Source organism: Jaculus jaculus, chromosome 6, assembly GCF_020740685.1.
Source record: "Jaculus jaculus isolate mJacJac1 chromosome 6, mJacJac1.mat.Y.cur, whole genome shotgun sequence".
Taxonomy (NCBI): Eukaryota; Metazoa; Chordata; class Mammalia; order Rodentia; family Dipodidae; genus Jaculus; species Jaculus jaculus.
The window spans coordinates 159,497,305-159,511,786 of NC_059107.1; the positions used below are offsets into that span (position 1 = coordinate 159,497,305).

A 14,482-nucleotide genomic window follows, 5' to 3' on the forward strand; every position below is an offset into this window, starting at 1 on the left:
AGCCCGCTTCTTGCAGGGAACCTTCTAAGGGCAGCGCCTTTGCTGAGCACCTGCAGAAGAGGGATGAAGAGCACAGACTTTCTGAAAAACCCACTGAGCAGATGACACCTGCCCAAGGAAGAAAGCCCGTGTGGAAACAACCCAACAAAAGGAGAAACAGGAAAAACCCAAGTCCCCGTCACATCGACAGGGACACCAAGGCCTAGGACAGTGGCTGACCGCTCAAGGTCCCGTGCATGCACGTCCGTGGCTCTGCCACATGGCTAGCCTCCAGTAGCTCGTCTGAGTAGTGAGTGGGCCTTGCTGACCTTCAGGCCTCGCACTCCAGCCATCCACTTGCATAGGCTCAGTTGCATCTAGAAAATACTGAATACTGGGCTGGGGAATGGCTAAGTGGTTAAGAGCATGTGCTGCCCAAGGATGAGGACCTGAATCCAATCCCCAGCACACAGTGAAAAGCCAGGCGTGGCCTGCACACCTGTAGCCGCTACACCGATGGAGGTAGAGATGGGATCACTGGGGCTCACTGGATCAGCCAACCTCGGGGGCCGGGGGGGCAGCAGGGGGAACAGCTGGAGAGATGGCTCAGCAGTTAGAGGCACTTTTCTTGCAAAGCCTGGCAGCCTGGGTTCAGTTTCCCAATACCCACGTAAGACCAGATGCACAAAATGACACAAGCATCTGGAGCCTGCTCCCAGTGGCAAGAGGCCCCTGGCATGCCCGTGCTCACTCGCTCATGCTCTCTCCACTCTCATGAAATTGAAAAATTTACAAAAACCAAGTCTGGAGAGGTGGCTCAGTGCTTAAACATGCTTGCTTGCAAAAGCCTAATGGCCCAAGTTCAATTTTCAAGAACCCGCTTAAAGCCAAATGCAAAAAGTAGCACACATGCATCTGGAGTTCTCTTCTTTTTCTCTGTGTTTGCAGTTAAATAAGTAAACAATAAGCTCCACATTCAGCGAGATGCCCTGCCTAGAGGAAACAAGGGGGAGAGCCATAGAGGAAGATCCTCTTAGGACTGCCATGTGCACGTGCAAAGGGTGAGTGTGTCTGCTTGTGCCACACACACGGAAGAAAGAATAGATCTGGACCTCTTCCACTGCATACTTGAGCTCAGGGATACTCCACACTACTCTCACACGGAGCTCAGAACAGGGAGAGAGATTTTAAATAAACTAATATGGGCTGGAGGGATGGCTTAGTGGTCAAGGCACTTCCCTGCAAGGCCAAAGGACCCAGGTTTAACTTCCTAGAACCCACGTAAGCCAGATGCACAAGGTGGCACATGCATCTGGAGCTTATTTACAGTGGCTGGAAGCCCTGGTATGCCCTCTCTCTCCCCCTCCCCCTAAATAAAAAAAAACTTTAAAAATACTAAATAAGGGCTGGAGAGATGGCTTAGCAGTTAAGGTATTTGCCTGCAAAGCACCCATGTAAGCCAGATGCACAAGGTGGTGCATGCATCTGGAGTTTATTTGCAGCAGCTGAAGGCCCTGGTACACCCATTCTCATTCTCTCTCCCCCCCCTTCCTGTCTCAAATAAAAATAAATTAAAAATATTAAGTAAATTAATACTTGAGCAATCAGGCAGTCCTGTTATAACTACCTCCATTTTATATCTAGGGAAACTGAGGCATAGAGAGAAACAATGGACCAGATCCCCAAATTACAAGCCTTCACACTGCTGGGGCTGTGTGTTTTCAGGCTAACAGTATCCTTGAGGACCAGGCTCTGGGATGACTTGTCTGAATTAATTCCTGTACCTTCACAGCTTTGTGACAGAGGGATTGGCATTATACCAGGACACCAAGACAGGGCAGGTGAACTGTCCAAGGCAACACAGGACTCAGCACAGGCAGCCTGATCAGTTGAGCCTGTGGCCACCCTTCTGGCTACCCTCCTGGCCAAACCCTAGCCTCTTCAGGAGGGTCCAGTCACCCCTGGGTCCAGGCTGAAGATGCTGCTCTAAGAGCCTCTGGGGGTTTCAGACCCTCCAAACAACTTCATCCAGAGATGCCCTCTGCAGCTCAGAGTCCTGGATTCCACTGTAGATCTCTAGCTTTAATCCCCAGCAGAAGGAAAAGAAAAAAAGGGAAGGAAGGAAAGAAAGAAAATCAACACCATCATGAGTTTAAACTCAAGTGCAGGGCCATCTGTGAACCTCAGTGCCCCAAGGTAGCCTGGAAGAGGCTGGGCAGGATCTCAGAGAGCGGTCTCAGATGTTAAGACAAACATCTGGAGGTGAGTTTTCTGTGATTGATACTTGTGAGTAACCTGCCCGGCCGCTCACGTCAGCCTTGCCCCTCCACTAAAGCTGGCTCCTGCTAAGCAAAAAACAGGTCCCTCCTCCAGTCATCTCCCCTCTCCCTAACCAACCTCCTGGAAGCTGTTCCCCAGTTCTCCTGCCAGTACACTCCTTTGTCTTTAGCCTGGCAAATTCCTACTCTCTCAAGGCCTTCAGAAACCATCGCCTCAGTGATACCTCTCCTGACTGCCCCATTGGGATTAACAGGGGTGCCCAGGGAGGCTTGTTTATCTTGCCTTCAGGTTGCTGGCACCCTTACGAGTACAGCTGCTGTTAATTGAGCACCTGCTGTGTGCAAGTGCAGTCACCTTAATCCCCATAACAAGTCTGCAGGAAGGGATCGCTGCTCCCGGTCACTCACTACCTTTTACAACTGCAGCCCTGGGACTAAGTAGCTTATTCAAGGTCACACACAACTAGCTAGAGCATGTGTGTAAGGCACATGAGGCCAAGGAAGCAACCACTCAGGACTAGCTGGGCCCACAGCTTCTAGGGCCATCTGAACGGAGCGGGGAGGTGCCCAGAGGGAATGGTTTGTGTGCCAGCTTCAAGGGGCGGGCCCTCTGTGAACATGGCTGAAAAAGGGTTAATAAAGACCAGTGGCTTCACTGGCTGCCCAGCCGGGTGCTCTCAGTGCCTCTGGCCATGAAGTTTCTGAGCCCACAGCCATTCTGGTCCCAATACCTTGAACTGGTCACACCTGTCCACACCCCCTTCCTTTTCCATGGGGCACCAGAGCCCTGTAGGGTATCAGGGTGGCTAAGGCCAAAGTTCAAGACCATCCAGGTCACAGCTCCTCACACAGTCCTGGTGCCCCAGCTCAGATTCAGTGCCTCCCTCTTTATAGCCACGGTTGCAATCATAACCCCTCCCCATTCCAGGCTCCACTGGGGAAAATGTCATTTGGTTGGATTTGTCCAAAGAAGTGAGCCTGACAAACTGCCCAAGGTGGGGGTGTGGTTCCTCCATCCTGGTGGTCCTATTTTCCTAGGAGATCTCTGAGTCACTGTCCCCAGAGCCGCTGGCACAAACCTTCATGCTCAGCTCTGGGCATGTGCCAGGGATGCGGAAGGAATGCCTTGAAAGTATTGCTACCCAAGGACACCCACCCAGCAGAGACAAAGTCCTGGTACAGGCTAAGAACTGGGCCCAAGTCTTAGAGGAGAAGCTGGGTCTGGAGGACTTAACCATGCAAAAGAAGGGGTGGGGGTCCAAGTGAGGCACCAGCTGTAGGGAAAAGAGAACTAGACCGTGGGTCACAGCCTCTCCCTGAGGCCTCAGCACAGCATGGCCCGGTAACCCGCCCCATGCATTCTCCTGAAGCCTCCTGACCTGTGTCCGCGTCATTCCACTTGTGAGCCCTGTGTCACACCAGAGCCTTGGACTGTACGCGGCTCGCTGGCCTGGGCGAGGTAGGCTTCCTGTCTACAAGGCTCACAGAGGAGCTGAGTTCCCAGGGCATTTGTCAGGACTCCCCCTCCCCCCACCCGAAGGCCAGGCCAGCACTGCATCCAAGCTCAAGGCTCTGCTTCTGGTCACTTATAAGCGGGTGTGGACTCAGACTGCCTTCAGAGACCTCAGGGTACCCAAACTAAGAAAATGATGGAGCGATGGCTGGGGGCAGGAGACCTGGGAGAAAGGCCAGTGACCTGAGGCATGGCCAGGAGGCAGGAGCGCTGGTCTGGGCCTCGGATGGACTGGCAAGCTGGGGAGGAGAGGGCTGGCTCCTCCTGCCATGCTGGCCTGTCTATCTCTAGCTCTTCACTATAAAATACATGGAGGAAGCACACGCCAGACAGAAGAAGAAAAAAAAAAAAAACAGGGAGGAACAAATAAAACCCCAAACCGTCCGGCACGGACTCCCTCGGTAGGTCTGGCCAAGGCCTTGGCCTGGGTTGCTTGCTGCTGCTTTTCCCAGGAAACCGCTGGTGCCAGATTTGCATTTACCACAAACAGAGACAACACAATGTCATAATCCTTCTCCTGTCATTCTCCCCTCTCTGCCTCCTCCCACCTCAGACACACACACGCTAACACAAAATGACGGCTCCCTCGACAGACTGAATGAGCAAAGCCCTCGATCTGCCTCCTAATTGTTGGCGTTTCTCCTCGGCCCGTGCTCTGTGCCCATGGCCCAACTCGCAGCGGACCACCCACTGACCCCTCCTTTGTCCCGCATCACCGCTGACACATGGCCTGCTGGAGGTGGAAGAATAAGTCTGGAGATACTGGGGGAGGGGGTGATCGGGAGAAACCATCCCAACTCCCAGGTCCCCCCCCCCCAAAGCTTCTGCATCTCACTGCTGGGGTCGGGGGAGTCCTAGCCACTGAGGGTGGCCGGACCAGAAGGGACGGTGCCAGAGATTCAGTCCCTGGGCACCCTGACCTGGGGCCTTGTCCTTCATGCCCCGGTGCTGCTGGGGCCGCTGACTCCCAGGGCAGTCCCTGCCAGCCCGCCTCTCGCCGCCCCCCTGGGCGCTGCTCTGAGCGTCCCCCGCGCGTCCCTCCCTCCGCCGCTCTTTATGGCAGTTTCAAAGCTGCAGCCACCGCTCCAGCAGCTGCGGCCTTTGATGGGGACCAGGCAGGGCAGGCCGCGCGCGCGCGCGCGCGAGGGAGGCCGCTGGCCCCGGCCCGCTGGCCCCGGCCCACCCCGGGGGAGCCCGGGGCGGCGCGGCAGAGCGCCCGGCGGGCACGCCTCGCCCGCCGGAGCAAACTTTCGCGACCGTGGGAGAGGCCCCGCGCGCGCCCGCTCGCCAGTTACCTCCGCAGCTGCATCCTCCCCTGGCACTTGCCCCCAGACCCCTTGACAGCCAGGCAAGCAGCGAGCAGCCCGCAGGAAAACAACCCCTCGGCTAAGGCAGGGGGGAGGGGGGAAGGAGAAACGGAGAAGAAAAGGGAAAAAGGGGGCAGTTTGTCTTCTCAGTCTCTCAGCCTCCTCTCTCAGCTCCTCCTGCCCAAGCAGGCAAGTGAAGTCACAGGGCCGGGGCGGTGACATCAGCTGAGCCTCTGACATCACGGGCCCCTGCCGGCTCGCACCTCTGCAGGGTGGAGATGGAGGAGCAGCCGGGAGGAGGGATGGGTAAGTGGAGGAGGGAGGGAGGGGAAATCTGGATCCCTCCATCACCCTCAACTGCAGAGTGTGTGCCAGCGTTGAGGGGGAGGGGCGGGTGGCTCATCTCTGAAGAATGCGTTTTATCTCCATACATAGGGGCGATTATGTGTCTATTTATAATTGGTCCCAGAGTGAATGGCTTAAAAGGGGCGAATGCCTACCACAGGTGAGAATCAAAGCCCACAGCTGTTCCTGGAGGCCATGGGGTAGAGACGGGTGACCCCTCACAGCATGCCTACTGTGTGCTGAAGACTTCATGCCCCTGTACTTTGGGTGGTGGTCACAGATACCAGAGAAGGGGCCCCATTATACCTGGTGAACTCCCTGAGGCTGCTCAACGGGAAGATGGCCAGCGCTTGAGGCCAGGAGCCACCAAGGAGCTATAAAAGGGTTGGTCAGGGCCAGTGTCAACACCTAAGAGCTAAAGGACCACTGAACAGCCTCGGGACATTGGGAAGCTTTACAGGTCACTGGGTGACCTACATCACCTCCTACAAAGGTGAGCTTCCATACCAGGATGAGGCAGTCCCACTGCCCGGACCCGAAGTCCCATCTCAGAGGTGACAGCAAAGGAGAGCCTGGCTTGGAGTCCCTGCTCTGCCCCTCAGTGTCTGGTCGTGGTGCTAACTCTCACAGGATGGGCACCCCCCCCACACACACACCTTATCCTGTGGTGACGTCTGAGAGGGAAGTGCCCATCTCTATATCCCGAAGGGTAAAGTGAGGTCCAGGAAGTGGTCCTAAGGGTCTAGTGTCTGGTCTGGGGGCCTCGGCATGAAACCCCTTCTCATGCCATCCTTTCCCAGATGGGGTCTTCCCCTCTCCAATTCCCAAGTTTAAAAAACCTCTATGCTCTAGCCTCTGTCCTCAGAGAAGAAGCCACAGACTGTCCACCACCTTGTTTTAGCCCAAGGACCCCTGCTAAAAGTCTCCAAGGAAGCCCCCGTCCTTCTTTCCTGTGTCCCGGGTGCCAGCTGTTGGATACACCCATCTCAGCACACACGTGCACCTGAGCTGCTTGCTGTTAGTTGGTGAGGAACTACTATGTGCCAGGCCCCGATCCCTTCCTCCTCACGTTACTAGAAAGCACTTCCATTCCTTCTGACCTTTCCCAAATCCTGGAGCTAGAATTGCTAACTCAGTCCTTGGAAGTACCATCGTGCTGTGCACCATCCCTCTCCCCACCAAGGGTTGGGTCTGTATGTAAGACCTGACGTGGTGCAAACTACACCAGGTGCTGTCATCTGTCCAGCTCTCCGCCTGCTCCCCTGCTTCAAACACAGCGTCTTCTTTTAACCCTACCACTACCTCTCCTTTGGTCACATGAGGATCTCCACTTAGAACATCACTTCCGCTGGGAAGCCTGAGCCCCAAGTCCACCTTAGCACTTTCCATGTTTCCTCCTTCACAGCAATTACTTGGCCTCCTGAAAGACAGCAAGACATGGTGGGACAGGGGCTGTGAGGCACACTTTTCAGGTTCAAATCCTGGATCCCCTACCTCACTGTGACTACAGATAAACCACTTGGCTCCTCTGAGCCCATTTTATCCTATACGAGTTGGGAACAAGAGTGCCCACAGGGGAGTAATAATCCAGTGCGGACTCTGGCAGACCCCAGCAGAACTGTTTCTGCCTGTCTCACTGCAATGGGACTTCCAGCTCAACCAAGGACATGGGTCTGCCTTGTCCTCTGACCCTCGGCACAGTGCCTGCACACGGTGGACACTTAAGTATGCGCTGAGGGGACTGGCGAGATGGCTCAGTTGGCAAAGCTCTTGTTGCACAAGTATGAAAACCTGGATCCTTGGCACCAGCTGTGGCAGCCCACCCGCAGAGATAAGTGTCCTTGGGGACGAGCAGGCTAGTTAGATTAGCCAAATGGGAAAGCTCTGGGTTCGGGTGAGAGATGCTGTCTTAGTAAATACTGCAGAGAGTGGTCAAGGAAGACACCCGGCATCTACCTCTGGCCTCTACACACACATGCATGCACATCTGCAAATACTCAGGCCCCCCCCCCCCCGCCACACACACACAGAAAAATATGCGCTGAGAAATGTAGGCAAAGGAGAAGTTGAAAGAGTGGAATGGAGAATTCTAATTCAATCTGGCAGACACCTACATCAGGCTGTCGTGTTTTTCAAACTTGGCTTGACTACTTCCTTCTCGCGTGACCTGAGACCAGTCACTTGACTTCTCTGAGCCACACAGGCTCCACCTGCAAAATGGAAGGAGCCTCCCTTTGTAGGTCGTTGTGAGATGACATGAGATAAGGGATGCAAAGCGCTTAGAACAGCGCACACACTTCTCAGGAGCAGACTGGGTTTCACTGCCTTCATTACTTTATCTGATCATTGTGTGTGCAAGGAGTCTCTGCAGAGGGGCAGTGGGAAGGAAGTAAGCTTCAGAGGAACACGGGCTGGGCTCCCACAAAACTACCATGCCTTACTTTCCCTTTGCCTCATGTGCAGGGTAACCCCCTTACTTTCCTACGATTCTGAATGCAAGAAGTACAAGTAGATGTCTGCTGGCCCAGGGCTGGGCACTTAGTAGATATGCAATAAATGTGAGAGCCATGCAGACCTCCTAATCACGGGCACGTGTGCACAGCGAGTCGATAACATCTTGAACACTCATAACACGAGTGAGGCGGGGTCATTAGACTAGAGCAGAAAACACGGGGGCGGGGCACCATGGAAGGCTTCCTGGAGGAGGAGGTGAGCAAGCAGAGAGGAGGGGGCAAACGTATAGACAGCAAGGATCCCCAACCCCAAAAGCAAAGTCCTTTCCCAGATGGTAACTCCTAGAAACATTTGGGTGGAGAAACACTGTCACCTCTATTTCAGAGCTTGGGTTTTTAGGAACGTAAGTGACTAAGCTGGGAGGTCCAGAGAGCACCAGGACCCCCATTCTGGGCACATTACTACTGGTGATCAAGACCAGAACAACTGAGTTGGGATGGATGCTGGGATCACTTGGAATCATTACAGATGAGCAAACTGAGGCCTAATGGACTAACTTAAGTTACCTCAGCTAACAGAGGGGAGTCAGAACTCAGCTGTAGGCTGTTCAGCTCCAGAGCCAGTGCTTTTCACCAACGTATCTATCACTGCTTACCAGAGCATGCATTCATCCAGGCCTATGTGTGTGTCCATCCCATCACGCATGCATGTACTTACTCTAACCATCACACATGCACGCACCCGTCCATCCCGTCACACATGCATGCGCTCACCCTTCCCATCACACATGCACGCATGGGCCTGTTCGCTGCATCACAGATGCAGGCGTGCATTCAAGCAGTGCTCATTTGAGTTTCTGCTACCCCAGGCAGCGAGATGTCAACAGAGAAGGCACAGCCAACCCCACCGCACCCTGCCTGCTTCACCCGGGCCCCACCGCCCTGCTCTGCGCCCAGCTGCTTCACAGCTCACTGAAATGAGTCCTGAAAAGTCTGCTTTCAGAGTTAGCTGCTCAAGGCCACAGAGCACTCTACTGCCGGGAAACCACAAACCTGCTCCCTTTCAAAGGCTGCTACAATGGGTGCCTGGGAAAAGAAGAATGAAGACAATTGATCCAGTATCCATTTCTGGACAGAGTGATGAGTTGCATGAAGGTCCAAAGTGTGTGTGTTCTCACCCCCCCCCACACACACACACAAACAGATTCTGCAAATCAGATTTGGCAACGTTCAGTCCAAGAAGCTTGAAGCATTTGCTTGGAAAAGTGTAACAGCTGAGTTTTGCCACCAAAGGAACCTTTGGCAAGTACAGTTCCCTGGGCAAAGAGGATGAAGACCAACATTATGTCCTGGTACTGGTCCAAAAGCCTTATGGAGCCCCTTGACCTTTTCTTACTAAGAGCTGAACACCATTTATATTCCAGACCTGCAATGCCATTCTACTGCAAAAGACTGGCACAACCATCCCATGCTGCAGTTAAGGAAACTGAGGCTTAGGGGAAGGGAGACTTGCCTCCAAGATCAACACAAGCCTGGCTGGCTATGTGCAGCCTTGGACAGACCTCATTGGTTTCCTCACAGTGAACGTGAAGAAATGAGAGAACCAGGAAGTCCCCTTGGAGGCCTGGTATTCACTGAGGGCAGAGCTGAAAGCCAGCGGACAGTTCAGTCCTGGATGCTCCCAGCTTCAACTTGCCTTCACCAGCGTCCAGAGGTTAGAATGTAAAACTGTCTGGAACAGTGGCTCTTAATATAGGTTCAACTGTCCTGCCTTAAGCCCTCCTTTCAGAGAGGTAATTATTTTTACACCCATTTCACAGATGAGGTCATCAGTTCAAATTTATAAGAGAATCAACACTCTGTCTGATTCAGCAGCACCCCCCCACACACACACATACACATTCCAGAAGGTTCCCAGCATCAGGATCTGCCATTACCCTAAGAGGAACAAGTGACTGCTGGCTTCCAACTTATGTGTAGAATTCACATTGACCTCCAGCACCGGGCAGCACAGTGATGCTCCTACAGAGTGCTTATGGCCAGCTTCCTTCTTCACAGGACAGGAAGAGAGCTGTCATTTTAGCCTGAGATGGCAGGGCAGGAATCATGCATCCTGTTTTACAGATGTGGGAACAGGCTCAGCAAGGTGACATGAAATGTTCAGGAAGGCTACAAAACAGAATCCTGTGACCCTGAACATACCAGATTAAGTGGAAGAGGAAGACCAGGATGGGTGGGGAGGTGGCATGTGATTCTGAATGGCACACTTTTATGGGCTGGCAGTCTGCCAATGGCCACAAACAAGGGGTGATCTGCCCACCCCGGGCCATCAAGAACCTGCAGCCTGCCCAGGGCACAGCTGCTACCCTGGCAGACCCCTAAAAATCTCCCCCCAAAAAAGAATCACTAGGCTCCAGAGCTTTTTTCCCATTCCAAACATGCCAGAGCCCCACGGACCCCGGAGGCTGCTACTTAGCGCCAGATTAATCACACCGAATTCTCCATCCAGATATTGCGTGCAGGCCGAACTCCCACCGCTAATCGCCGTAATATTCTCCTCGGCGTGTGCAGGCGGCCGGGGCGATGTTCCAGGAATATTAATTCTCCACAGCCTGCTCACTCCCGCCGCACGCATGCGCCCCCTGCACTGCCGGCTGCAACTAGGGGAGTGGGCATGGCCGGGGGGACCGGGGTTGTGAAAGGCAGGCCCAGGCCTGAGCCCTCCCTGGGAACCAGGCTGGCTAAGTGGGAAGCAGTGACCCCCAAGGCCTAGCCCAGGTTTGAAAGCCAGGCAAGAGGTGGGCACATGCCCCCACTCACTGCCTGTCCCCCTAGTGCTGACCCCCAGCCTCCTGCCCCGGGGATCTGCGGGAGGCTCAGGGCCCCCAAAAAGCCACACAGCACAGGTCTTAACATAGCAGTGCTTTGAGGAACTGGCAGCCAGGGACCAGCTAATGCCAAACACACACACACACACACACACACACACACACACACACACACAAAGGAATAAAAATCTTTCATCTGCTTGAAATATGAAAAATGTGGGTGGCAAAGAGACTCTGATAAAGGGAGTCTGGGCTCAGCTTTGGGGCTGCTCTAGGCCTGGAGGGGACATGCTGGGTCTGTGGGAGCTGGACTATGCTGCTGGCCCTTGCTTGGCCAAGGCCGTCATGTGGCTGGTAATGTCAGGAGCCCAGCAAGCGGGGGTGGGGGTGATGTAAAAGCCAAAGGCTGTGGCTTCTGGAGCGATGCTGAGAAATAGCACTCGCCTGGCCCAGGCCAATTGCTGGGTTTTCCTCTGTCTGGCCAGCCCTTAGGGAGCATTAGGCAAGCCTGGTGACCCGAGAAAGGCGTCAGCCTCCTGGAGCACTCTGAGGTGCTAGAAAGCCCCATCTTCAGGGGCTTTGCAGGGTATCCCTGCTCGTCTCACCTAGGTCCAATCTCAATTCGGCCATGAGAGGCCGCTTTAAATGCCCATTTACACATGAGGAAACGAAGGCCCAGAGCATGTAGTGGCCCAGGCTAGGTCAGCCTCCAGGCCACTGGAGCCACTGGAACTTGAATCGGAGCCCTCCTCCTCAGGCTGCCTTCCTACAAACTTCAGTCACTTCTTCCCTTGGGAGTGCACCTCCTTCCCTCTGAAATGATCTTTCAGTTTTTTCCAGCTCCCGTATGCCTGGCCAATAATAAACACAAGAATTTATTGAATTTGGAAATCTATGTTCCTCAAGCAGCTCACAGGCTGGTGGGGAGACAAGGAAACTGAAGCCCACTGCCCAGCCTTAGCCCCAGGGTAAGGAGCCCAGGAGGTGGCACTCACTAAAGGAAAACCATCGCAGGGAAGAGGGAGGCTGTCACCACACTGAAGTCTGGACCAGAGTGGACAGACAAGTGTCCTAAGGCGGTGGTGAGTCACAGGCTTTAGAGTCAATCCAATTAGCCAGACTCCAGAGCTGCCCTGGAGCACAGCAGCTAGATGGTGTCCCCGTGTTATTGCTACCCCTGGGGGGCTGCCAAAAGAGCAATGAATGCAGAGTCCCTGGGACACCGGGTGAAAACAGGAAAGAGTGAGATGGTGCGCAGGGCTAGGCAGGTATCGGCGGAGGCCCAGGGCATCAGAGCTAGCCCCTGGCTCTCACAGCCTAGGTTGGCCCAGGCCAGGTGAATAGGGAGCCCTGGGGCCACAGTGTAGAGGAACCACTGGAACTTGTTCTTGACTTTGGTGGGAGAGGGAGGCAGGGTGAGTGTGTGAGCCTGGTCTGAAGACGCCAGCAGCAGAAGACTGTGTGGGGACAAGAGGCTCAACTCAATTCCTTTCTAGCACAGATCGGAAGAACTGAAGTTTCCAGCAGGACAGGCCCTGGCTCCGTGCACAGGCCTCTCCTCCACGCTGGGTCCCCTGCCCATAACATAACTTCCAGGATCAGGGTGAATGCCTCTGTTTCGAAACAGGGAGCTCACCTAGGTCCCACAGGTAGTTATGGCTCTCAGGTCTAGGCCTGCACGTCTGTGTCCTTGCTCCACTCACCACCGACTGCTCAACAGCCAAAGATGCAATAAAACAGATCCTTCCTGCCCGCATCCTGCTCTGTGGTCTCCATGCACCAGTGCTGGGCTTTGAACTTGAGGAATCTGAGGCACAGCCAGGACTCAACAGATGCTCTGAGATTGAAGACTCACCTAGAGTTCATCCATGCCCTCAAGGATGGAATATCCCAGCCGGGCCACTGAAACCAAGGGTGGGGGGTGGGACCCTTGGGAGGTGATAAATCAGCCTGGGAAAATCCCACAGGCTTCCCAGAGGAGAGAGGTTTGGGCAGGAATCTGGAAGACCAAGAGGTCTGTTCATGTTTCAAAGCACCACACACGAGATATGAGACCTCATGCTGAGAGAGACAAGGCCCACACAGGACTCTAAGGTCTTGTTTCTGGCCAGTCCCTCCATGTCTCTGTCCTCTGCACCTCCAGGGCACGTGTGCCTGAGGCCAGCCGCTGAAGACCCACTCCCAGAACAATGGACGGCAAGAACACGCGCAGAGTCCTCGCCACCAGATCACATCTGCCAGCCTGGTGCTTCCCCCAGGTGTGGCAGAACCTGAGCCTTGTAAGCAGAGCAGAGGTGTCAGGGCCTTAGGCACGGCTCTGCAGCAAAGCAGAGGCAGGACACACACAGCCGGGGAAAACCAGGGGCCTGTCGTCCAGGCTCAAGACCTGCAGCAGGCTGACAAATGTCCTTCCTTGGTACCTTCTCCAAAAGGTTCAATGGTTTGGCCGGGCATGGTGGCGCACACCTTTAATCCCAGGACTCAGGAGGCAGAGGTAAGAGGATCGCCATGAGTTCAAGGCCATCCTGAGACTACATAGTGCATTCCAGGTCAGCCTGAGCCAGAGTGGAAACCCTACCTCAAAAACAAACAAACAAACAAAGATTCAGTGGGGACTGGAGATGGCTTAGCAGTTAAGGTGTTTTCCTGCAAAGCCAAAGGACCTTGGTTCCATTCCTCAGATCCCATGTAAACCACATGCACAAGGGGCACGTGCATCTGGAGTTCATGTGTGGAGGCTCTGGTGAGCCCGTTCTCTCTCTCCCTCTCTCTCTAGTAAATAAATAAATAAATAATAAAGCTTTAAAAAGGTAAAAAATATTCAATGGTTTTAAGTGTTGGCCCTCTGACTCCTAAGAGTGGAAGAAGACCCAGATACGAACCCAGCCTCTGCTCCTGGCTGACTCAGCAAACCTCCTTCTGCTCTAAACCTCAGTTTGTTCATCTGAAACATGGACTGACCACTTCTATCTTGCTGGATTATAGGCACAAAGTGAATAACAAACAGAAGGGGCAGATTCTGGTTCCTTTCCTAGAGCTAGACATTTAAACAGTCCCCAGGGAATAAAAATGGGGGAGGGGGAGTCTCCTAAATAAGAAAAGGCATATTTTTCTCATTTATTGATCTGGACAACCTAGAGAGGGAGGGACTGCTGTCCTAATTTCACAAGTGGGAATCTGGGAGCAGATAGGTGGGGGACTGGTCCAAGGTCACAGGTCCAAATGACTGACTGGAAGGGACATTTTTCCAGTCTGAAGCCCAGGCCTGCAGAGGCTAAAGGCTTAGCCTGGTCTGCTCCAAACCTCAATAATGAAAGAAAAGCGCCCTTCACTCCGGCTCTCCATATCTACAGCCATCTTGGTTCTGTCGGGGGGGGGGGGATTGTTTTGGAAAGTCAGCAGCCCACAGGGCCCTGGAGCAGAAGGCAGCAGGGGTCTGGGCAATGGACACACAGTAGGACAAGCTTCCTGGCAGGGAACAGCCCAGGTCACTCCTCTCCCGCCCAGCGTGGCGCCTGCAGTGCGGTGCAACCGCTGAGCCCCAAAGCCACGTGCTGCGTGCACACACCACACACACCACCAGGCACCTGCCAATCTCAGCCAACAGCCCGCCGCCCGCCGCCCAGCGCCCCCTCTCCCGGAGGACAGATAATTCTCTCACTCTCCCAGCCTGACAAAATAACTAATGCTAACTCAATAAAGACCCCTTGAAGGTTTTTAATTACCAGACTGAGCTGAAGACTGAAGACTGCTGGAGGGAGACTTGGGGAGGCTGATG

At 54.1% G+C, this 14,482-nt stretch overlaps 1 protein-coding gene across 2 annotated transcripts in view; it reads right to left on the reverse strand.

Moving 5' to 3' along the window:
* The window catches only part of Tcf20 (transcription factor 20), a 154,535-nt gene that overhangs the window by 94,324 nt on the left and 45,729 nt on the right, over positions 1-14,482 (reverse strand). The window contains exon 1 of one of the 2 annotated variants that reach the window (XM_004650361.2): positions 5,067-5,083. The exons of the other annotated variant lie outside the window; for it this stretch is intronic. The gene's annotated coding sequence lies outside the window, so the exon portion shown is untranslated. Of the gene's footprint in view, positions 1-5,066; positions 5,084-14,482 lie in introns of those variants that run through there. 2 annotated transcript variants of the gene reach the window in all.